This window comes from Schistocerca cancellata, chromosome 3 (genome assembly GCF_023864275.1).
Source record: "Schistocerca cancellata isolate TAMUIC-IGC-003103 chromosome 3, iqSchCanc2.1, whole genome shotgun sequence".
NCBI classification, from domain to species: Eukaryota; Metazoa; Arthropoda; class Insecta; order Orthoptera; family Acrididae; genus Schistocerca; species Schistocerca cancellata.
The window spans coordinates 234,468,458-234,495,243 of record NC_064628.1 but is presented as its reverse complement, the minus strand read 5'-3'; positions in this window follow the sequence as shown (position 1 = coordinate 234,495,243).

Below are 26,786 nucleotides of genomic sequence, written 5' to 3'. Positions count from 1 at the left end.
GCATACCTTGTCCCAACACAACATCCATACCTCCATCCTTACTGAAACATTCCTCCAACCGTATTACTCATAACAACACTTACACAGTACTCGCACTGAACACCTTATCCTTAGCCTTTTCTTCCAAACACTGACTGTTACCTTGGCTACTATCTACAGCCAACCTAATAATCCCATCCACTATGATTTACTCGCCCACATCGACCTTACCTTTTCCAACTATGTTGTTGTCAATGACCTCAACATCCATGGTACAACCCTTGCTGAACTCTAGTGATGGTGTCAGATTAACATCTACCTTCAAGGTGACACAGTCCCCATCCCACAGTACACCTGCCCTGAAAGCAACATAACCCTAGATGTCGACCTCATGTCTCCCAACCACCTTGGATGTCTCAGTGCAGAAGTCCTCAAACCATCTCGAAAAGACCATCTACCTATTCTCCTCATCATCTCCTACACACAACACCATCTACGTGCACCCCATCTCACTTTTTTTTTCTTTTAGTCATTAGTCATCTGACTGGTTTGATGTGGCCCACCACGAATTCCTCGACTGTGCTAATCTCTTCATCTCAGAGTAGCATTTGCAACTAACATCCTCAATTATTTGCAGAATGTATTCCGCTCTCTGTCCTCCTCTACAGTTTTTGCCCTCTACAGCTCCCTCTAGTACTGTGGAAGTCATTCCCTCACGTCTTAACAGGTGTCTTATCATCCTGTCCCTTCTCCTTATCAGTATTTTACACAGTTCCTTTCCTCTCTGATTCTGTGCAGAGCCTCCTCATTCCTTACCTTATCAGTCCACCTAATTTTCAACATTCGTCTGTAGCACCTGTAAGGGATCTGTAATCCCACAAACATAGATATTAGTATCCTAGACATAGGAACCGTGGCAATGGTCGACAGTTTTACCACAATCATAGGAGAGATGATGCTGACAGGAATTATGAGAGGGGAGAAGATAGACAAAGAGATCATGAGGTACAAATTGAAGAAATAAGGGAACCGGTAAACTAAAAGGTGCTCTGGATGTGGTCCAGTCAGGAGTAAGACCTACTAGGACCAACACTAATCTTATTAGACATGATGAGGGAGGCGACTTGAGAGAAGACTTAATGGAAGAAAGTCCGCAAGTTTCCAAAGAACCTGTGTTATCCATAGTTAGAGTCAGAATGTGCAGTCTGGTTGTTGACGCCCTAGTAGACACAGGAAGTGAAGCTTGTGCTATATTCCAGAAACTATTAACAAGTATTAAATGCCAAAGTCAGTTTACCAATTTTCCAGTGATGGGTGCAAGAGTTGTGAATGCTTTTGGTGCCAAAATCAAGCCCATTAAAGAGCAGGTGTTGGTCAGCTTTGAAGTAGATGGAGAAGAATGTGAAGCGATGTTCTTAGTGGTGTCAGGGTTGCACCTGCCAATCATTTTTGGGATACACTGGTTGAACAAGGTGGAAGCAATATTCAGTTTTGACGAAGGCATCGTGGAGGAAAAAAGGAAAAGGGGGAGAAAGGAAGAAACTGACATTTACAGAAAGGCATGAAGCAGTGGATGAGGAAGAATTTAAACACGTGAGCTTATGTTGTGAGAAGGAGCCGGCAGCAGAACAGTTGGCTGAGGAACCATAGGAAGAATATATCCTGATTTTCTATGAGGGATTAGTACAAGAGAATCAACACCAGGAGGATATGATAGGTAAGAAACTGGAAAAGATTACACACTTGGAAGAAGAGATTCAGAGGAAATTGGCTGCAATACTGCGTATACATAGGAAGGTCTTCTCTCAATAGCTCAGCATTATGAGAGGGATAGAGTGCAAATTAAAGGTAAAGGATCACGAACCATTCAGTATCAAACAATACCCCATTCCTCAAGCAAGAAGGAGCGCAATGGAAGAAGAGATTCAGAGGATGGTGGACCTTGGCATCATAGAGAGAGCGAGTAGTCAATACAATAGTCCCCTATTTGTGGTAGATAAAAAGGATGGGATGGTAAGAATAGTTCTGGATGCAAGCATGGTAAACAGGATCATTAAGCCAGAGCGAGACAAACTGGAGATAATAGAGCAGCTAATCCAAAAATTTCGAGGGGCAAAGATACTCAGTAGTATTGACTTGATCAATGGTTACTGGCAGATACCACTGGCCCCTCAAGTCTTGCCAGTATACAGCTTTTACATATGCTGGTAGGAGTTACCAGTTTAGGGTTTTTCCATTCTGACTTAATGTATCTGTTTCGGAATTTATTCGGGCACTGGATAAAATTTTAGGTAAGCAGCTGCTTAAGAAAGGCACTGTCTATGTAGATGATGTATTGATTGCGAGTGAAACACGGGAAGAGCATTTGGACAAATTAGATGCCACATTACAAGGCTTTGAGGTAACAGGAGTGACAGCAAACCGAGATAAGTCAGAGTTTGGCAAATCGCAGATAAAATTTCATAGGATGGTGTCTACCATGACCCAAGCAAATTGGAGGCAATTAGGCAGTTTCCAGTGCCAAGTAGTAACAAATAACTGAGAGCATTTTTCGGAGTCTGCGAATTCTATAGGAAATTCGTAAATGAGCCAGTACTAAATCCAGCAGATTTCAGAAAACTGACTAAGGCAAAGATGTCGTGGCACTGGAATGAGAAAAGACAAGTGGAATTTGAAGAAATTAAAGAAACCCTGTGCAATACAGAGATACTTTGCCATCCGGACTTTACTAAAGACTTCTATTTGGGGACAGACAACTTGGATTGTGGATTGGGCATACATTTGTACCAAGTGGAGAAAAATGGGGAGGACGAGATCATAAAAACTATAGCCTTTGGTAGCAGAAGCCTGAATGCATGCAAAAGACAATGTTCTATTACCGAAAGGGAAGCGCTTGCAGTTGTTTGGGGCTTCAAACAATTCCTTTACAACTTAGCAGGAAAACATGTGAAAGTGGTCACAGACCACAAGGCCCTGACATTTTTAACAACCAGTAAACAGAAGCATGATCGCTTAATAAGATGGGCCCTTGCCCTGTAAGACTATGACTTTGAACTAATATACAAACCTGGTTAAACCAACACAATATCTGATATACTATCAAGACTGCTGCTTGATTCATGGGGAATAGCAATGAGCAGACCACAAGGAGAAGAAATTAGGATTAATCTAACGAAGGGAGTGCAACATGAAGAGTTCATAAGGAGGTTCCTGAGAAATGTACATAGGGAACAGAATGAGGATGAGAGACTGAAGTTGATTCAGAGCAAGTACAGGAGTGCTGGAGAAGAGAAGATCCACATGTATTATTATATCCACAATGGGATACTGTTCAAAAGGAACAATGAGAATGAACAAAATTGGAAACTGTGTATACTGGAACATGTAGTGGACAAATTGATCTGGTATACACATTATAGTAATGCTCATTATGGACCCAAGAAAAGTTTCAATAAGTTGAAATTAGATTGTGTTTTCAATAACATGGGGAAACACGTACGTAAATTGTTAAGTACTTGTGACACTTGTCAGAAGGCAAGACGACCACAGTCCAGCGTAAGGGTTATAGGCATCCCATAGTACCAGCAGCAGTTAAAGATCTCATAGCCGTAGATCTATCTGGACACTTCTCTGCAGTACGGGGGAACTATACGCAGATTCTAGATGCTGTAGAATTATTTTCAATATTTGTAAAGTTTCATCCACTGAAGAAAGCCACCAGCACAGCTGTCATTAATAAATTGGAAAAGAACTATTTAAGCAGTGTATGTGTACCGAAACGGATTCTGAGTGACAACAGGTCACAATTTCGATCCAAGGAATGGAAAGAAATGCTAGATGGGTATCAGACAGAACCAATTGCCATCTCAAGATACAGACCAACCTCCAATCCGGCTGACGATCGATGAAAGAATTAAATCGTTTATGAGAAACATACTGTCACAGGAAGCACAGGTCATGGAAGGAGTACATGGGGGAATTTGAACATATCATGAATCATCTCCCACATGACAGGATTTGCACCATGTGAGATCTTACTTAACCAAGAATCTGATAGCGTGTTTTGCGAACGATTGGATTACCCACCTGGAAATGACACAATATGGGAGAAGAAATTAGAGTTAGTGGAACTGAGTATGAAAGAGAGAGCAAAGAGGACACAGGAGAGCCATGATAAATTGGTAAATTCAATAACTTATCGAGTGGGGCACCTGGTGCTAGTAAAAGTGCACGCCAAATCGAAGAAAATTAATTCTGAGATACATAAATTTAACCATGTTTGTAAAGAACCATATAGCATCACAAGAAATGATCACCCAAACACAGTTGAATTGGAATATGTGCAAACGATAATGGAATAGTCAGAGGAGGTGAAGGGAGCCAGAAAGTCTTTCGCTGGTATATCAAGTGGCGACTGATAGACTCCCAGCTGGGTGAGACTTTATTTCTTATATCAAGTTTCGCTCCTCTCCCATCTTTCTCTATCCTCAGATTAAGAAAGTTAGTGTGTTAGTTAGAATAGGTAGTGGTCGTCCAAATAATTCAGTCAGGAACCATGTAGCAAATTTATGGTTGACTTATAATAAGGAAAAGTAGTTACTGTTGATGTACAGAGTGAGATGTCAAAGAATCAATAAGTTAAAAATCAGTTTAGTGTCAGTACGTTACAAAATTAATAGTGCCAGAAGTAATAAAATGAGAACCAGATCAGAAAGCCAATGTTTATAAAATATGGTGCGAAGCTAATTGATCAAACAAGAGTTTGTGTAATCTTAGAGAGTTGTTTTATATGGCATGATAAGGTCAATCAATTGTAAGAGAATCCAAGTAATGTATCAGCTTGTAAATAGGAAGGCATATACAGAAACAAATACATGATGATATACATGATCGAATAAATTATGTGAAATATGATATACAGAGAGGACAAGGAGCCTGGAGTTGTATTTTTTGTATCTATTGCAGCGAATATGGAGGGTTTTTAAGTTGAGGGAGTTATATGCAATGAGGTGTATTGAATATGCGATGTTCAAAGAATGTTATTTAGCACATAAGCAACATCTGGTTGTCAGTATTTGTAGGTATACATGGTGATCTAAAGTATGCTGATAAAACAGAAAGTGTAGCTTATGAGTAATGAGTAATTCATGTTTTCAATTAGCTATCAGAGTGAATTATGGTTATACTTAAGTTGAGCTTTAGAAACAGAATTCTGGCACTGTGTAATGACTAATAGATATCCATATAGCTGATTTGGATTAATGTCAATATAACAGGAAATATTGTACCTCTCATCTGAGCATTGGAGATGACAATTCACATATGGCAGTATAAATGATTGGCAAAATGAAATGATCAGTAATTAAAAATTTTTCATTGGGCTACCACATTGGTTACAGCAATGCAAATAGTTATGTAAGACATATTTAGTGCAATAATGGAGCATTTCAGAGTATTGAATCAATCTGTAAAGGCATGAGGAATTGTAAAATAATTGCATAAGTCATGGTATAAATGCTGTATTTTGTTCTCATATTCTGTTTTGCTTGTGTTAAAGACTCAAATGAATAAGTTGTGAATTTCTTCCATAACTTTCGTGTGTGCTGATCAAGTGAGTTATAAGTTAGAGTGATAGTAGTATGGACAGCAGGAACCCTGCTGAAAGGACGGCATACCAAAGGGGTAGCTGGCATTCGACTAGGTTTTTTTTTCTTTTCCTTGCTGTAGCAAGTTATAAAAGATTAACCAGTAACAAATATGTAGTCAACGGCCCATACAAACCTCTGAAAGTGAAGATTTTTAGTAATTGAATGTGAGACAAAGTTTGTAAAAATATTTACCATGTTTTGTTAATTAAGATAGATTGATGTTGTATAATGTTTGTTAGGGGCAGTTTGCTACCAGAGTCAATAAGGTATTATTTGTGATACATTGTAACTTTCAGTATGTGAACCAGAATCTAATGTTCCTCGCCTTCATTTATATGCTATGTGATAATTTTTCCAATTATTCTGTTTCGCCTGTGGCTACAAAGAAGGTTTTTAGGGTGGGGATGAAAGGGATTCGAGATACCACGAACATAGATATTGGCATCCGACACCCAGGTCGATAGCAGACAGGAGTCGATTGTCGAGCGCTACAGGAGGCAGTGAGATTAGTGTCGAGTGAAAGCAGTTCTGTAAGGAATGGCAAAAAATGAAAAATGGCGGTCGAGCTGAATACGGTGTCAATGGCGGATGTACCAAGCGAGGAGTAAATTGTAAATTCGCCGGAGTGTAACAAATGAGCGCGTCCCCTTATCTTCGTGAAGTTGACCCTCATCAATACCGATTCGCAAGTGATATAAAACCAAAAGTGACAAGTGCCTAATTACCTGTTTCACGTCAGCTGTGTCAGCCAGCAGCAACCATAGATTACAGTGAGGACTGTTGTGAATGTTAACCATCATCATTGCATGTGACGAAGTACTTAAAATCAGCAACCAATAAAAGATATAACCGGAATTAAACGTGTAAGGCGAAGATAGCAACTGCCTCAGAATTTGAGTGTTCATAGAAAATACTTATCAGTTTGTATGTCACAACCTTTGTGGTCTTTAATAATAGAAAAACTTTCAGTCATTAACTATTCCATCTCAGAACAGCAGTAACCTGTTGAAATACCCCCAAAACCACCGCAGAAAAACCGATGCCCTTTCATCCATTAAGCACATGGTCATATTTTGATAATAATTAACTGTTTGGCGGCTTCAATAAATCACACAAAACCCAGTAAAGGATATAGCCAGGGTGTTTCACACCACATCTTAAATGCTTTGATTCTATTCTGTTCCGGTTTTCCTACAGTCCATGTTTCACTACAGTACAATGCTGTACTCCAGACATATATTCAAAGAAATTTCTTCCTCAAACTGAGGAATATATCTGATATTAGTAGATTACTCTTGGCCAGGAATGTCTCTTTTGCCATTACTACTCTGATTTTGATGTCCTCTTTGCTCTATCTGTCATTGTTTATTTTACTGCCTAGGTAGCAAAATTCATTATCTTCATCTAGTTCGTGACCATCAATCCTGATGTTAAGTTTCTCTCTGTTCTCATTTCTACTACTTCTTCGTCTTTCTTCGATTTACTCTCAATCCATACTCAGTACTCGTTAGATGGTTCATTCCATTCAGCAGAGCACTTAATTCTTCTTCACTTTCACTCAACATTGCAATGTCATCAGCGAATTGAACATTGATATCCTTCCACCCTGAATTTTAATTCCACTCCTGAACCTTTCTTTTATTTCCATCATTGCTTCCTCGATGTACAGATTGAACAGTAGGGGAGAAATCTAGCGCATCCTCAACTTTATTTTCCATTCTTCTGTATATTATTCTTGTAAGCAACTCGGATGCATAAGCTGTTAAGCAGATTATGCGATAATTCTCACACTTGTCAGCACTTGCCGTCTTCGGAATTGTGTGGATGATGCATTTCCGAAAGTCTGATGGTATGTCGCCAGACTCATACATTCTGCATACCAAAGTGAATAGTCGTTTTGTTGCCACTTCCCCAATTCATTTAATAAATTCTTATGGAATGTTATCTATCCCTTCTGCCTTATTTGATCTTAAGTCCTCCAACACTCTTTTAAATTCTGACTCTAATGGTGGATCCCCTATCTCTTCTACATCGACTCCTGTTTCTTCTTCTATCGCATCAGACAAATCTTCCCTTCCCCCTCTTAGAGGCTTCCAATGTATTCTTTCCACCTATCCGCTCTCTCTTCTGCTTTTAACAGTGGGATTCCCGTTGCACTCTTAATGTTATCATCTCGCTTCTAATGACCAAAGGTTGTTTTTATTTTTCTGTACATTGATTCCGTCCTTCCGACAATCATTTCTTTTTTGATGTCTTCACATCTTTCCTGCAGCCATTTCATCTTAGCTTCCCTGCACTTCCTGTTTATTTCATTCCTCAGCGACTTGTATTTCTGTATTCCTGAGTTTCCCGGAACATTTTTTATACTTCCTGCTTTCATCGATCAATTGAATTATTTCTTCTGTTACCCATGATTTTTTTGCAGTTACCTTCTTTGTACCTATGTTTTATTTCCCAAATTCGGCGATGGCCCTTTTTAGAGATGTCCATTACTCTTCCATTGTACTGCCTACTGAGCTATTCCTTATTGCTGTATCTATATATAGCCTTAGAGAACTTCAGTCGTATCTCATCACTCCTTAGTACTTCCGTATCCCACATCTTTGCGTATTGATTCTTCCTGACTAAGGTCTTAAACTTCAGGCTATTCTTCATCACGACTATATTGTGATCTGAGCCTATATCTGCTACTGTGTACACCTTACGATCCAGTATCTGATCTCGGAATCTTTGTCTGACCATGGTGTAATCTAACTGAAATCCTGCCTTATCACCCAGCCTTTTCCAAGTATACTTCCTCCTCTCGTGATTCTTTACAGAGTATTCGCTATTAGTAGTTGAAACTTGTTACAAAACTCAATTAGTTTTCACCTCTCTCGTTCCTTGTACCAGGCGTATATTCTCCTATAACCTTTTCTTCTACTCCTTCTCTTACATTCCAGTTTCCCAAGACTATTAGATTTTCATCCCCCTTTACATACTGTATTACACTTTCAATATCCTCAAACGCTTTCTCCATCTCTTCGTCTTCAGCTTGCGACATCGGCATGTATACCGCAACTATCGTTCTCGGTGCTGGTTTGCTGTCGATTCTGATAAGAATATCCCTATCACTGAACCGTTCAAAGTAACACACTGCCGGCCGTGGTGGCCGAGCGGTTCTAGGCGCTTCAGTCCGGACCCGCGCTACTGCTACGGGCGCAGGTTCGAATCCTGCCTCGGGCATGGATGTGTGTGATGTCCTTCGGTTAGTTAGGTTTAAGTAGTTCTAAGTTCTAGGGGACTGATGACCTCAGATGTTAAGTCCCATAGTGCTCAGAGCCATTTGAACCAAAGTAACACACTCTCTGTCCTGCCTTCCTATTCACAACGAATCCTACTCCTGTTATAACATTTTCTGCTGCTGTTGATATTACACTATACTCATCTGACCAGAAATCCTTGTCTTCTTTCACTTCACTTCATTGACCCCCACTATATCTAGGTTGAGCCTTTGCATTTCCCTTTTCAGATTTTCTAGTTTCCCTACCTCATTCAAGCTTCTGACATTCCACGCCCCTACATGTAGAACGTTATCATTTCATTGATTATTCAAATTTTTTCTCATTGTAACCTCCCCCTTGGCAGTTCCCTTCCTGAGATCCGAATGGCGGACTGTTCTGGAATCTCTTGCCAATGGAGAGATTATCATGACACTTCTTCAATTACAGGCCACTTGTCTTGTGGATACATGTTATGTCTCTTTAATGCAGTGGTTTCCATTGCCATCTGCATACTCATGCCATTGATCATCGGTGATTCTTCCTGTTTTAGGGACGTTTTCCCATCCCTACTACAAGAGAGTGCCCTGAACCTCTGTCCACTCGTCCTCCCTCTTTGACAAGGCCGTTGGCGGAATGAGGGTTACTTCTTATGACGGAAGTCTCACATTCCATCCAAAAGTTATCCACGATTTCTCTTGTGTCAAATGGAATGCCTACCAGGCATCGATAGATACCCAGTCAGGAAGCCACTCCAAAACCTTCGAGTAACACAATGATGTCTCTCATCTCACAGCCTTCCTGCAGTAGACCTTGTCAGACGGAATAACTACTCACATTCCTACCAAAGTCATATATCCTCATTGCCTCACTCTCCCCCCCCCCCCCCCCCACCCCATGAGTCCTACTCATTCTTCGAGGATCCCATCGCTAAATTGATCTTTCCTAAGTACTCATGATCAGGATACACTCATTTTTCACCACCGACAAATCCAGAGAGCTATCAGGAACCTACTAAATGCTAATAAACGTCGAGACTTGCAACAGACATGCACCAGACGCAACGCTACACTCCTCGTTAAGTGCTCTAAGTGCTGGAAAGTACTTCGTTGACTCACTGGCAGTAACCCCATAGCTCACCAGCTGCTCCTCCACGACAATCACCCCCTTCCCTACCATCCCTGAATGTATTAACACTGCTGCTCCACCCATGGGAGCCACCTTCCAGTACTTGGATAACATACCACAAACAGAATTAAACATACAATTCACAGCACATGATATAAAATAAGTATTTTACAGCAAACGCAACACATCCCCTGGTCACAACTGAAACACCTATCAACACATGGAAGAATACCCTCTCTCTTTTCTCATGAATCTTGCAAACCTTTATACCTCTATCCTTGCCGCATTTTACTATTCTGAGCTGTGGCAAACCTACAAATTCTACTTTTCATCGAATCAGAGAACTCCCTACTGATACCTCCTCTTACTACCCCATTAGCCTCTGTAACAGTTCTGACACTAAATGTAACACTTCTGTCACTAAATGCAACTGAGTTTTCTCTTTTGTTACTAGTCAATTGTCAGGATGAGCATTACTGCAATGGGCATTTAATTCTAAAGCATTATGTCAGGGTGAAAATACTAAATAAATTATTTTTTCTCTCTTAACAACATGTGGGCAAGGTGGGTTCTTCCTTGGCTCGGCTATGAGGTAGAATGAAACAGCATTTTTACATAAGATAACTTTTATTGCAAGTTTCGTACAACTGTTTCCTTACTCGATGTTCTGGCTCGGAGAACACAAGCTGTGTCGTTTGCGAAGCCTTCTGCTGCGGCAGCGGCGGCGTCTGATTACGCGTGGCAGTGTGTATCTCGTGTTGCTGTCTCGCCCAGTTGACTGGAGATGTGCAGCGCGAGGTGGCCCATTTAATTATTGCAAGCGAAGTCGTGCATCGGATGGTGATACCTTGGATGTGGCGTCCCAGTGTTTCTCTCCTCTAAGCGGCCGCGTGTGTTGTGCGTCGGCCAGCGGAGCAGCGCAGCGGGGGAAGGCCAGTGTCCCGGACTCGAACAATGGACTCCCGCTTACCAGTCTTCAGCTGTCAGATCTTCATCCCAGCTCACAGGTGACTGCTGATGTGAGGCCGTCTCCTTCCCGTCCTCACGAGTCACCCGGGTACATAAAATCAGACTTAAAATACCTTTTAACTTCTGTCTTCTGGCGCCAAGGCTGCTGCTTGCTATTCCATTAAAGCGGCGGACTTGGTGCGTCTGTGTATGATGTAGTCTTTTCTTGCATGACAGTCTTCAGCACCGAAACTGATTGAAAACAACTGCTACTCTTCTCTTTTTACTTTGTCTTCCTCCATCGGGCCTACTGCGTCTCGCATATTTATTCACTTCAGTCCACTGGAGGTGAACGACTTCACGGTCATTGCCTCGTCTGTCACATTGAAAATCTTCTCGAAGAATCTTCTTAACGTCGGTCATTGGCTCTTGGAATGTAGGCGAGGGCCTTCGATCACATGTGATGACTGAGAAACACGTGGGCCGGTCATTGCCTCTTCTGTCACATTGAAAAGCTTCTCGAAGAATCTTCTTAACGTCGGTCATTGGCTCTTGGGATGTAGGCGAGGGCCTTTGCTCACATGCGACAACTGAGAAACACGTGAGCCGGTCGGGCGATGCCCTGACGGCTGAATCGACAGCGCCCGCTTATGTGGAACTTGCTGACTTCACGGTCATTGTCTCTTCTGTTCTGCTGTTCTGCCCGCTGAATGCCAGTATGTAACTCTCTAAACTAAACCAAGTTTTCCATTTATATTCTAATTTCTACTTCACTTTGATTTCACTAATTTATTTACTTAAGTACCACTCAACATTCCTCCACCCTTCGGAGAAATTCGCCCTCGAATTTACCACTCAACATTCCTCCACTCTTCACACGGCAAAAGCACTAACTCAAGCAATGAAAACTCTCGACTTAGAAGATTACACACGCTTCACATTAAGTATGTTGAAAATACTTTATCACTTTACAAAAGCACTGTGCGCTCATGAATCACATAGTTCACACATAAATGGTTATAATAAGTGTAACAAATCTTGATGAGAATGAATTAACAAAAATAGATTTTTCACTTAGAAAATTACATAGCAACACATGTTTAATCTACCCTATATTAATGCAAGAATTTCTATTCTACAGTATTGTTTATTTTCATATGAGACTGTTTAATAAAGACTGAAGTACAATAAACAAAATTAATACACTAATGCTCAAAAGTAACCACTGAAGTACATCAGTTAAGAGTGTGCTATCCAGTTAACAGGGATTTGATGAAGTGGTATATTATTATTTGGCTTCTTTTTTCGTCTTAAATAAAACAAAACTGTACAAAGCAGAAACACCAACACAAAGGTTCCAGATATACCTGTTCCTAGCATTATAATTTTAGTTTTGTGTTCACTTTTTAATTTTAAGACATGTTGCAGCATAACATTGGCATCAGTTTTGCCTTGCTGCGAATTTATGGGCATATCTAATGACTTCAGAAGGGAACTGTCAAGGGAGTCATTGAGGTGGGATAGGTTTTATGTAGAAAATGCTTCAATGGCGTTTTCTGAAAAAAAGCAAACAACATGGTTATGGGCCTACCAACCCAGGAAAAACAAAAACAAAGAAAAGAAGGGATACATTGTTAACTACAAGATCTACATGTTTCCACATTCAACTTTCTTTTTCTTAAAAAATAAACCATTATCATTTAGTAATTATTTACATTTGTATACTATCCACAGTCTACTATGAGTCAACTAGGACATTCACACCCTTGGTCGAAGACTGTATGGTGCCATGTGTGTATGCTGTCCTGGCGTGGCCACTCTTTTTCCTTTTCGGGAACTTCGTCCACCCTTCGGAAAAGCAGACACTATTGTTGAAGGAATTACTTCTGGAGCGCCCTTAAAAGGTTTTAAACGACTTGCATGGACAATAGTAGTTCGGGTGGGCAGTTGCAGTTTAACGTTGACTGGTGATGTGATCTCAATAATTTGATAGGGACCTCTGTAGTTTGTTACGAATTTTTTCGTTTTTCCTTTCGCAATGTATGGGGTTGACAGCATCACCCACTGACCGATGTTGTAATTTGGATATTTAACTTGGGCATTACCTAATCTTTCCTGTCGTTCCAAAGCCTTTCTATTAGATTTTTGAACCTTTTTCCATACATCCTTCATCACTCGAGAGAAATCTTTTACTGTTTCTCCGACCTTTCCGTTTTTCTGCCTGATGACATCAAAAGGGGAAGGCATTTTTCTCCCATAGACCACTTCATAAGGTGACATGCCAGTTGCTTCATGCGTTTTGGCGTTGTATACGGACTCGATTATTGGTAAATACGTATCCCAATTAGAATGTTGTTCGTTAATATAATAACTAAGCATCTTGCGAATTGTCCGATGAACTCTTTCTGTGCGTCCGTTGCTCTGAGGGTGTAATGGAGTTGTGCGTAATCTACATATTTTTAGTAAGTGGCATAGCTGTTTCATTAATCAGACATAAAATTAGATCCCTGATCTGTGATAATAGCTTCAGGTACGCCAAATTTAAGTATCCAGTTGTTTACTAAAGCTTGGGCAACTGTATTTGCTTCATGATCTGGGAGACTCATCATAGCTAGATAGCGTGAAAAGTGATCTATAATTGTAAGAACATGTTTATTACCAGCAGGTGTTTTACGAAATGGCCCGTAGAGATCCACTCTGCAGATCTGAAATGGACATGAAGACTCGGGGAGCCTCTGTAAGGGTATTTTTAAATGGGAAAGTTCAGCTCGTTGTGCGCACGCAATGCAATTACGAACGTACTGAGCAACATCCTGCTTTCTGGTTTGCCACCAAAATCGCTCTGCTACGCGTCTTTCGGTTGTCCGCTGTCCACCGTGTCCTGCAAGGATATGATCGTGGGCCTCTGCCATTATTTCTTGTCTAAGGTGTTGGGGAACAACAATTCGCGGTCCAAGTCTTGTTTTACGGCATAATACACCATCTTCAAAGCAAAATTGTTTTTGAGTTGCAAATTTTTTGCATTCTGTATCCTCATCTTGTGCCTTTCTCCAGTCCTCAGTATCTTGGCCTGTTGCTTCCAAAAGTGCTATTTTCCGACTTAGACAATCTGCATTCGTGTGTTTTTTGCCTGGTTTATCGATAACTTCGAAATCCATTTCGGAAAGACATAGGGCCCAACGGGTAAGACGACTAGATGAATCCTTTAAGCCAAGCAACCATTTTAAAGCTGTGTGGTCTGTAATAACCTTGAATTTTCTACCATACAAGTAGCATTTAAAGTATTTGATGCCATAAATAACACTTAACAATTCTTTCTCCGTTGTGGAATAATTTTTTTCTGCCGTTGTTAGTTGTCTCGAAGCGTAGGCTATGGGGTGTTCCGCGCCATTAATATTCTGACTCAAAACAACTCTTACTGAATGACCACTTGCGTCACAGGATAAAATAAATTCTTTATTATAATCTGGGTAGGCTAATACTGGACTGTGTATTAACTTATCTTTAAGGGTTTGAAATGCTGAATCCCAATCTTCGGCCAATGAAATTTTGCACCCTTTTTCAACAATTGGGTTAAGGGTCGGGCAATTTCAGCAAAATTTTGAACATATTTTCGGTAATACGATGCGAGACCATGAAACTTTGTACTTCCTTAATGCGTTGTGGTGTTGGGAAGTCCTTAACTGCCGAAATTAATTGAGGATCTGTTTTAATTCCTCTTTCACTAATGACATGCCCTAGGTATGTAACCTCTGTCAATGCAAAACTACATTTTTCCATATTTAATGTTAACTTAGCTTTTCTAAGTCTGTGAAAAACGTTACATAGATGCACAGCATGTTCATTAATGTCTTTCAAGAATACAATAATATCGTCTAGATATACACAACATTGCTGAATTTTGAGTCCTCGCAGTACTCCATCGAGTAGTCTTGGAAAAATTCATGGTGCATTTTTCAAACCGAAAGGCATTCTTTTAAATTGCCAGTGGCCTCCAGGGGTAGAAAATGCTGTTTCATACCTATCTTCAGGTGCAACTTCCAATTGATGATATCCCCTACGTAAATCGATTGTTGAAAAGTATTTACTGTTACCCAAACTATCAGTGATATCTGTAATGTTTGGAAGAGGATAAACATCTGAGATGGTTTGTTAGTTAAGGTGTCTGTAGTCACAACAAAATCTATATCGTTTCGTACCGTCGGGAGACTTCTTTGGAATAATTACAATATTTGAATTATAAGGCAAATCAGAATATTCTATAATTCCATCTTTTAGATGCTGTTCTAAAAATTCATCCAGTACTGGCTGTAAGTGATACGGAACTCTATAAGGCTTCCTATAAACTGGGGGGCTATTTCCTGTTGGGATCCTATGCTGTGTGATATCTGTTGCTGGCAGTGGACCTTCTGCATTAAATAAATCTTGGAACTCAACTAAAACTGCTTGTATCGTGTCTATCATTTCCTTTCAAATGCTCAATCTTCTGGCGTAATGCGGTTTTATAGGTGTCTGGTTTCTGACCATCAGTAATATCTGACCAAATGAAATCTTCTTCTTCAAAAGTACTGACTGTAGCTACTAATATTCCTTTATGCAACTCTTTGTCCTCCGCTCCGCAATTGTCAATATGTACCAGTAATTTTCTTTCTCGCTCAACGTCTTGAACCCGTACAACACTTCTTAGTACAAAACAATGTGATACATCTAATTCCTCATTTTCCTCTAGTGGCTCTATTAGACATATTGTATCTGTGGGTACCTCGGGGTCAACGGTCATCCAGAAAAGTTTTCCTGAGCCGAATGGTATCGTATCCCGCAAATCAACATTCAAGGACGTTGCACGCAGTGTAGTTGATTTCGCCTTCCGGTTGGGGAAATCTTGCGGCAGCGGGCCCTTTGCAGCGGTATCACCTAGCTGAAACACTATTCCGCTAAGTTCTACAGTTTGCTGTCTGAGGTCGATTTTAGCGTGATGTTTATTCAGGAAATCCAGCCCTAGGATAGCGTCGTATCCGTCAGTTACCTTTGTTACCACTTCTACATCTTCTTGAAATTGTACACCGTGAATATAGAAAATCAGTGATGTACATCCTAATGACTTCACTCTACCTCCTCCTACTCCACTCAATCTATACCTTGGAGGGTCATATTTCTTTTCTCCAATACATTCATTACTCACTATTGATACGTTTGCGCCTGTATCCTTGCCTCTTTATCCTGTATGGTAGCAGATAACCAGAATTCCGCCTTCACATTCGCCTTAATGGCATGAAATTTTATTGGGAACGCCTGGCGGCGGCTCCGACATTCCCGTTTAAGTTTAACTGATTTCTATTTCCAAAAACTTTCTTAGACCTGCATTCTTTGAATGTGTGACCTATTCTTTGACAATTAGTGCATTGAGGTTGTCTGCAGTTTTTTGCTATATGTCCCTGTCGATCGCACCTAAAACATCATACTCTTGCTGAAAATACATTTCGCTTCTCCTTGTATCTGGTGGCAATGTCTATTTCTTCGAAAGCCGTTGCCACGGATACAGCTTCCCAAAATTTTTAGGGAACTCTGCCCTGACACGATGGGACGTTTCAGAAGGTAACCCACGTAAAAATGTATCCAGAGCTCTATCTTCTGCCTTTTGTAAAATAACTTTATTTGCTTCATCACTAGTTGTCAACTGATAGGTGTTAATATTAACTTTTCTAATCCTATCTACAAAGCTTTCTAACGACTCATTTTGCCTCTCAGTGATAGTGTTTAATTTTTCCCTATAAAATCTACAGCTGTTCTGTTTTTGAAAACGTTTAAGTAATCCTTTCTTCAATTCCTCAAATGTTGGAGCATTCCGTAATTCTTCATGGTATAATACGTGTGCTTTAGCCTCTCCTAGAAATCTTAACTTTGTCATTTATAAGAGCTGTTCATCTGACCATGATCCTAACTTTGCAGCTGCTACTAAATCATCAAAAAAGGCTGTTATGTATTCGCCAGTTTTACCTGAAAAAGGAGTTACCAAGGCTGCTGCTGAGGAATCTAGGGTGGGAGGGATTGAACTGGTTTGCCTAACATCACTCAACTGTTTAAATAATGCATTATTATCATTTTTAAGCTGTACTATTTGATTAACTAAGCTCTGATTAGCTTCCTCAGTAGAAACCGCTTGTGGTGCTGTCTCTGACTTTGTACGATTTCGTTCCATCATTTTACAAACTGTTAGTTACACAATCTTACTACAATGAATGAAAAAGATGTTTAAATATTTCCGACAAACACTTAAAATTATGACAGAGAATACACTTCTAAATAAAGAAAATATTGCGACTGCCATGCAAACCTCTATCCTTTCACACATTAAACAATACTAACTGTGGACCAATGGTAACTGTCATTCACACCTCATATTGAGCCAAGGGTTTTTTCTCTGACACCAAATGTAACAATTATGACACTAAATGCAACACTTCTGTCACTAAATGTAACTGGGTTCTCTCTTTTGTTACTAGTCAATTGCCAGGATGAGCATTACTGCAATGGGCATTTAATTCTAAAGCATTATGTCAGGGTGAAAATACTAAATAAATTATTTTTTCTCTCTTAACAACATGTGGGCAGGATGGGTTCTTCCTTGGCTCGGGTATGAGGTAAAATGAAACAGCATTTTTACATAAGATAACTTTTATTGCAAGTTTCGTACAACTGTTTCCTTACTCGATGTTCTGGCTCGGAGAACAAAAGCTGTGTCGTTTGCGAAGCCTTCTGCTGCGGCAGCGGCGGCGTCTGATTACGCGTGGCAGTGTGTATCTCGTGTCGCTGTCTCACCCAGTTGACTGGAGATGCGCAGCGCGAGGTGGCCCATTTAATTATTGCGAGCGAAGTCGTCCATCAAATGGTGATACCTTGGATGTGGCGTCCCAGTGTTTCTCTTCTCTATGCGGCCGCGTGTGTTGTGCGTCGGCCAGCGGAGCAGCGCAGCGGGGGAAGGCCAGTGTCCCGGACTCGAACAATGGACTCCCGCTTGCCAGTCTTCAGCTGTCAGATCTTCATCCCAGCTCACAGGTGACTGCTGATGTGAGGCCGTCTCCTTCCCGTCCTCACGAGTCACCCGGGTACATAAAATCAGACTTAAAATACCTTTTAACTTCTGTCTTCTGGCGCCGAGGCTGCTGCTTGCTATTCCATTACAGCGGCGGACTTGGTGCGTCTGTGTATGATGTAGTCTTTTCTTGCATGACGGTCTTCAGCACCGAAACTGACTGAAAACAACTGTTACTCTTCTCTTTTTCCTTTGTCTTCCTCCATCGGGCCTACTGCGTCTCGCATATTTATTCACTTCAGTCCACTGGAGGTGAACGACTTCACGGTCATTGCCTCGTCTGTCACGTTGAAAATCTTCTCGAAGAATCTTCTTAACGTCAGTCATTGGCTCTTGGAATGTACGCAAGGGCCTTTGCTCACATGTGACAACTGAGAAACACGTGAGCCGGTCAGGCGATGCCCTGACGGCTGAATCGACAGCATCCGCTTATGTGGAACTTGCTGACTTCACGGTCATTGTCTCTTCTGCTCTGCTGTTCTGCCCGCTGTTTGCCAGTATGTAACTCTCTAAACTAAACCAAGTTTTTCGTTTATATTCTAATTTCTACTTCACTTTGATTTCACTAATTTATTTACTTAAGTACCACTCAACACCTCAACTCAGTGTTCAGCAATGTCTTCTAATCCATCCTCTCCTGATAAATCCGCAACACCTGCACCAGTACCACCTCCTTCACGTTAACCAATGTGGCTTCCATCCCACCATCTTTTTGTTGACCAGCTCTTGCACCTCACCCATCTCAGCTCAACACTCGTAGATAATTTTCGCCTCCATCAATGCAGAAGAAGCCTATGACTGTGTATGGAATTCTAGCTTTCAACTCCAGACTTGTGCACTCCCAGTCAATTATGTGTACCTAATTGCATCATTCGTCTCTAATCACCCATCCTTTGTTACCATTAACAACACCAACTTCCATACATTCCATCTCACTGCAGGCTCACCCCAAGGGTCCTTTACATGTCCAATATGCCTAAATCTCCTCCACTAGTCCACCTCCTTCATTATGCTTATGACATGACATTCCTTGCTCTCTATCCTATACTCCAAAAGTCACAATGATCGCTCCATATTCACCTCAGTCAGTTTACTTCCTGGTGTAACCAATAGCTCCTCAAGGTCAAACCCTCTGAGACCCAGGCAGTAATTATAGGATGCATCACCCGCATCTTCTGTCTCCATGACTTCTACTTTACCACTTCTGACTATCCAACTAACTAATACACTAAAATATCTTGAATTAAAAATCAACTGGCAACTAACGTGGAAACCTCACCTACTAATCATCCAGCAGAAAGCCCACAGTAGACGAAAACTTTGTAAACTACTAACTGGTTGAACTTCGTGATTGCATCCCTCCACTGTTCTCCATACATATAGATTTTTGATCTGTCCCATTCATCGTTTTGCGAAACTGGCATGGATATCTGCCCCACCGAAATTCTATCAGTCCCTCCAGATCCTGGAACGCCATACACTTCGCCTCCCTTTACGCATCTGTTTACCTTCCCCCACAAAGATCCTTTACCAATTCATGAAATCCCCACCTCTCCTCACTCACACTGAGCATCTCTGAAAAATGTACACCATTCACAAACTCAGCTTCATTAATTCTGCTCTTTCCCTCTACTTTCCAATCCTCATATGCTACAGCACCATGACCAACACATCCTACCAACACTCCACCTACACACCCTCCAGATACTCTTCCATCTCCCCCTCGCAGATAATGAACTCTGCCCCAATATTTACCCTTCCTACCAGCTATAGGTCCACCCCACCCAGTCCATCTCATCAGTGTTTCCTCTCCCTCCATTCCTCACATTTTCTAATGCCCCTTTTCCCACCTGCATTTCTTTTCCCAACCCCCTTGTAACCTCCCCCTTCCTAATCAGCCTACTGGAGTGCAATATAATTGAACATGATCGCGTATGCCCAGTGAAATTTTACAGTGAGTAATACCATCGTTACCTAAAGAAAATAATACCGGAGGAAACAGGAGGAAAGAGTACAACAAACCCTTCTGCAGGAAGAATCTGTTCTAAACCTAAACTAAATACTGATGATAATTTTGAAATAGATGGAACATAGTAGAATCGATCACGAACCAGCAGTGGAGAAAAGGGCACCAGGTAATATTTAATACAAAAACTACTGATAATACAAAAATACTGGTAAAACAAAAAATACTGATAGTACAAAAAATACTGATAATTAAATGGTCGCCAGCCCACTGAGGCACCCCAGGGGCAATGAATCTCTAGAATCTTAAGAAAGGTAATGACAAAGAAATTTAATTGCGGTGGCAACAGAAGGTTTTCACGGTTTTCTACAACACAACACTAAATGAATCAGAAAACACTGAGTTTGCAGTTACTTAATTTGAAATACTAAATTTTGAAAGTAAAATTAAATGAAGTTGAAGGTTAAATAAATGACTGGCTGTAGTTAAAACTTCGTTATATAAAAAATGACTATTAGTAACCTGAGTGAAACGTAATGCATAATTTAGAAAAAGGCAGGCAATTTACCTTTCGTTTTTAAAAGACTGAATTGAATTTACTTCAAGCAATCGAGCAACAGACTTTACTTTTAATGTAACAATAATAAAATATATATCAAGCCAGCAGGTCACTCGCTAAGCTAAATACAGAATAAATGAAGTTGCGCACTCTTAATTCGTGGTGTATCGTTAGTTATTAGTTTGGCCAGTGACATTTTACATTACTTTAAGTGATTGAAGTTAATACTCAAAACTGCAAATTAGTTAACCCTCTGTTATTCAATACAAGAATGAACAGTTACTGAGGCAGAAAATTTAGACTGATCATTAGCAAACAAACAAAACTGGCAGTAAATAGTTAATCAGTTTTCATATTTTTACGACCCCCAGTTATTGCAAGGAAAGAAAAAGATCCCTGCTTGGTGATAATGTCTGAGGGCAATGACCACACAGCTACCCTACAAGTTTTAACTATTGCAGGCTATTATTCAAGTCAACCATACTTTGTGAAAGAAATGGCACTGGGTAATGCCTGTACAATGTCAGTTGTATTCTGTCACTTAACAGTCTTACGATGTTGTAGCCATGCGGACGACGAAGAATGCAGCCGAAGACCATGCTGAGCTGCCGCTGTTGCTGCTGCTGGTTGAGAACTGCAAGTCGTTTCCAGAGCCACAGATAATTATGGGATAGGCAATAGTTGGAATTGCAGGTTCCTCCGCCTGTTCACTCTTACTGTGCTCTCAATACTGCAGATTAACGAATTAGCTGCGCCTATACTGGCGCGATCATAGCTGCACACCTCGTCTACGGGAGCACCCAACAAACACTTCTGCACCCTTTCACGTCTCAGGCTGCTCTGATTCCTCTCTGCTCGCAGCGCGACGCAGATTCTCTGTACACAAAGATAAACAACGACTCAGCTACAGCCATTTCGTCGTTATTATACATTAAAGTTTCCTTGGCTATTGCCCAGAAATTTACAATATATTTATACATTCAGAAGTAAATACACTATTACATATTATAGTTTCTGTAATAAAGCCTACAGATCCAGAATTAGAAGTACAGCACAAGTTATCAACGGATATTAAACTTTGAAAAATTTTGGATGGTGCAGAAAGTATTTTATCTACATTTTCGGTGTTACATCCCTTTTCCAACAACTACTATTGTCAGCTGTTCCCCTCCCTATTCCCCCACCTCTCTTGTCCCAACAGCTACTCCTACTGCGCCGCTGCACACCTTATATCACCACATCCTTTCATTCTGTTACCGGCCAACCTTTCCTCTTCAACAGCTAACTCCCTATTATGTGGCAGGTCCTAGTTGCTAGTGACAGGAAAATGCTTCTTTCAAATAACAGGGTTTCGGCAACGTGTTTTAAATGTTCGCCTTTTGTGTTTCATTTTACCTTTTATTATTGCTGTTTTTAACTACCAGTGCCAGCAGTCGCCTTCCATTTTATTTTTCACCTTTAAAAAATTTTAAATTCTGTGTAAATATCTCTACTACCTGTTCTTGTTTTCGTCTCATTTAACTTTTTATTGGCAATTGGCTGAAGAGCGCGTTGTCTGTACCGCTGACAGATCACCCCCATGCGCACATGGGGCGCGGGGAGGATGAAATGACAATAAAGAAAAAAAGGTATATAAATTAATGCTTATGTGCTTCTAATGTCTTACGGAATAATTTTCTGGGGTTCTTCGTTATTTAGGAAAACAGCATTGATTGCTCAAAAGCGAGCAGTATGGATAATATGTGCATTATAGCTGCGTCGTTACAATACATATATTCACAAATAAAATTAGTCATAAACTATCCATCATAAGTTTTGAAGGACACGGATGTCCGTACTTACAACACTTGAGGAAAAGTGACCTTTAGTGTCCATTGTTAAAGCTGTCAATGGCTCAAAAAGGAGTTTAATATGAAACAACAAAAATTTTTGATAATTTACCCAATAACATAAAATGTCTGACATGTAGCGAAGCAAGATTTAAATGTAATGTATTTCTTAAAACTGGTGTACAGTAAAAAAATTATTGAAAATAATTACAACAGTCTATATCACAAGGCACATTTGTTGAAAGATGACCGATCTCGATCATCATATGATCATCTTCAGACCTACAGCCATACTAATGGACAATGGCTGTGTATGGAGCAGGAACCAATGAATAACTATAGCAGTTGACTGTCGTTAGTCAGCGGTTCCTTCTCCATACAGAGCCACTGGTCCATCAAAATGACTGTAGTTCTGAAGATCATCATGTGACGACCGAAACCGGTCACCTTTCGATAGTTGTGTCATGTGATCTAGACTGTTGAAATTTTTATTTTTAAAATTGTATTTGGATCGCTGATATCTCCAGCAACGGTTTCAAATATAAAAAAGATATTTGTAATGATATGAGTAGTTTTAAAAATAATAATATTTTCATTAATGGTAACACTAATCATGTAACATATCATGAATAGTCTTTTGATTGGCACTTTAGAAATTCTGAAGGTGTGTTACCTAGGCCTTGCGCCTTATTTGATCGTAAGCCTTTTAAAGCTCTGTTGAAATCTGATTCTAATACTGGATCCCCTACGTCTTCCATATTGGCTCCTCTTTCTTCTTGTATCTCATCAGATAGTTCTTCGCTGTAGCCTTAAATGCTTCCTTTTCACCTTTTGGCTCTCCCCTCCCCTTTAATTTAGTTATTCGTACTGCACTCTTAATACGAGGGTTGGAACTTTAACAGCGGCAACTATTTATTTACAGCTCGTACGAAATATAACCTTGTTTCAAAGTTTTACTGGCCTTCAAAGTAGTCACCGGCATTGTGTATAACCCGTTGCCAGCGTTGTGGAAGTCGTAGGATACTCTTAGCAGTGCCAGTTGTGTTGACAGATCGAGCGGCGCGGTCTTTTGCCCGACGAATTTGTAGCAGCTCTGAAGCGAATGCCGTGAAATGTTTCCTCCAGTTTAGAAATCGAGTTGAACTCACGAGGGCTTAAGTCAGCGGAGTGCAGTAGGTGGTTCAGCACTTAGCAGCCCCATCAGTCAAACAAATCAGTAACAGCTTGCACTGTACGTGCTTCAGCATTATCCTGTAAAATGATGGTCAGGTCAGGCAGAAAGTGTCATCACTTCTGTCTCTATGCTGTTCATTTTTGGAACACAATCTACGACCAACTTAGAGACAGGAGTGATGACACTTTCTGCAGGACCTCACCATCATTTTGCAGGACACTGCTCAAGCACGTGCAGTGCAAGCTGTTACTGATTTGTTTGGTTGGTGGGGCTGTTAAGTGCTATACCACCTACTGCACTCCCCTGGAGTAAGCCCTCGTGAGTTCAACTCGCTTTCTAAATTGGAGGAAACACTTTACGGCATTCGCTTCAGAACTGCTACAAATTCGTCGGGCAATAGACCGCGCTGCTCGATCTGTCAATACAACTAAGAGTATCCTACGACTTCCATATCACTGGCAACGGATTACAAAAAAATGTTGAAATGTGTGTGAAATCTTATGGGACTTAACTGCTAAGGTCAATAGTCTGTAAGCTTACACACTACTTAACCTAAATTATACTAAGGACAAACACCCATGCCCGAGGGAGGACTCGAACCTCCGCCGGGACCAGCCGCACAGAACGGGCTACACACAATACTGGTGACTACTTAGAAGGCCAGTAAAACTTTGAAACACGTATCTATTTTGTACGAGCTGTAACTAAAAAGTTGCCCCTATTAAATTACCAACCCTCGTATTTGCTTTTAATTTCACGATAACCCAAAGTCTGGTGTCTGTTCAGGTGTCTTCCTCTGACAGTTGCATCAATGACCTGCTGCTGCGTCCCATTAGCAGACTGAAATGTGTTGTAGCTGTAGTGCAATTTGCTGACGGAAGTTAATTTTCTGGAGACCCTCTGTTCCAGTTGCAACTCGCTAGTGGAAGTAGTTATCCTGCGAATTTACTTATTGCCTGAAAATTGATATTCTGAAACTGACTTCGGCACGTACAAAATGGTACATCGCGCAAAGCGAGGAAAGTGGGTTGAGGTGGGGGAGGGGGGGGGGGCAGGGCTTCTCTATCACAGAAGTCACTTCCCCCCATACACGCAAACTACACTGGTTCAAAATGGTTCAAATGGCTCTGAGCACTATGGGACTCAACATCTTAGGTCATAAGTCCCCTAGAACTTAGAACTACTTAAACCTAACTAACCTAAGGACATCACACACACCCATGCCCGAGACAGGATTCGAACCTGCGACCGTAGCAGTCCCGCGGTTCCGGACTGCAGCGCCAGAACCGCACGGCCAAAAACTACACTGGTATACAGAATAAAAATTATGCCTTTTCTCCCTTCATCTCCGTGTAATATGAATTTAATACAGTGATGGAAAAAATAAAACTCCCTCAAGGACCATCTTGAGTGCCACCAAGGTATATGTGCATACCGAGAGGTTAAAGTGTAAGTGATTCATTTGTCACGGTCGTCGGCGATCAAATGGCGGTCAGGAGGCCAGACAGTTCACCCTCTCTTTTGACTCCGCAGGCAGTAGCTGTATATAGGTGAACACTATTTGCAACAATCCTTCTAAGGTACAACCATGCCCCACCTATGACTTCGTACGCTTGTTGAAGAGCTTCAGCCATTTGAACAGCTTCGCATTGTGGGTCTGTGAGAAGCTGGATGAACGCGTCGACAGATTGCTGCACATGTTGGGCACAATACGTCGGTGATGCGTTGCTGCTTTCAGCAATGGTCTGTTGAATATTTCCACACCTGTAGACCTGGTTCTGGGCGTCCGCGTAGTACAGACGCAAGTCAAGTTCGAAGCATTGTGGGAGCAGCAGTGGCCGACCGAACATCATCCAGAGACAGAATCCGGACACATGTTGCGTCTTCTGTGACATTGGGTATCATAAGGAACCGTCTGCTTCCAGCAGGATTAATATCACGTGTGCCTCTGGCGAGGCTACCACAGACACCACGAACTGTCAAGCATGGCGACCCTGTTGACGTGAAAATAATTGGAGAGTGGACTGGCACCCTGTTGCCCCAGTGATGAGATTTTGTCTGCAAGTGAGTGATAAATGTATACATATATGGCTTAGATCTGGTGAGCTGCCCATTCCAGAGTTCAATCGCCCAAGACACACAGGTCTCGCCCCACTCTTCATAGTGTGGGGCACCACCAGTTACAGCTCGCGATCGCATTTGGTGTTTATGCAAGGTATACTAACTAGCACCTGCTGCGTTGCCCGGGTTTTTATCCCTGTGCTGCCGCCATTCCTTCGAAAGAGCGATGATGGCCTTTTTCAGCAGGACAAAACTCGTCCGCATGCTGCTGCTGTGACGAAGTGTCCTCTTCGTGGTCTACAACTGCGCTAGTCAGCAAGATCGCTAGATGTCTTGCCAGAGGAACGCATTTGTTATTCAGGGTGTAAATTTTAAGTTGTCAAATCAGAATAACTGGAAAAATAAGCTTCACACGAAAAAATGTGTAGAATCCTAAGTTGATTCTTTTTGAGGGGGCATCTGCTGGTGCTAAAATTAGCCCGTCACCCGGTTCCCTGAGAGTGGGGCGGGAGGCAAGTTCTAAATTTCAAATGGTAACCCCCATTTTTTATTGCAGAATCAGATTCTACATAAAAAACTACAAACGTTTTGTCTTAAACCTTTGTATTGATTCTTGGTGCTCGGTGCTGTAATTCAAGAAAATCCATTTTCTCATTTTTGCGTGGAAAATGGTTACGGACAAATAAAAATTACTTATTTACTTCGTAAAAACTCTCCCTCCCTCCCCATAGGGTGACGTTTGAGAAAGAGGTATCAGAGTTGTACAAATGTTGACCCAAACATTAATTTTTTTCGCAGATTCGGACAAGTTTTGTTTCTTTCGTGGTCATGAGACTACACAACCTTTAATTAACAAAGAAATCATCTGTATAGCTAACTTACTAACCAAACATACTACTTACTAACGAATGAACTCATTAACTAAAAAACTAACTGACTCACGAACCTAATTTTTTATTAGATTCGGAGTAATCACTCTTGTTTGTCGTAAAGTCTCACAGCTGGGGTGCTTGCTTAATTTAAGTCTTTTAGCTTCGGGTGTAAAAACGTAGAAAACGACGTTCATAAATTTATTGACTTAATCACATTGTTCGTACCTTTATTTTTATCTCAGAATATCGCGGCTGTTACGTCGTTTAAA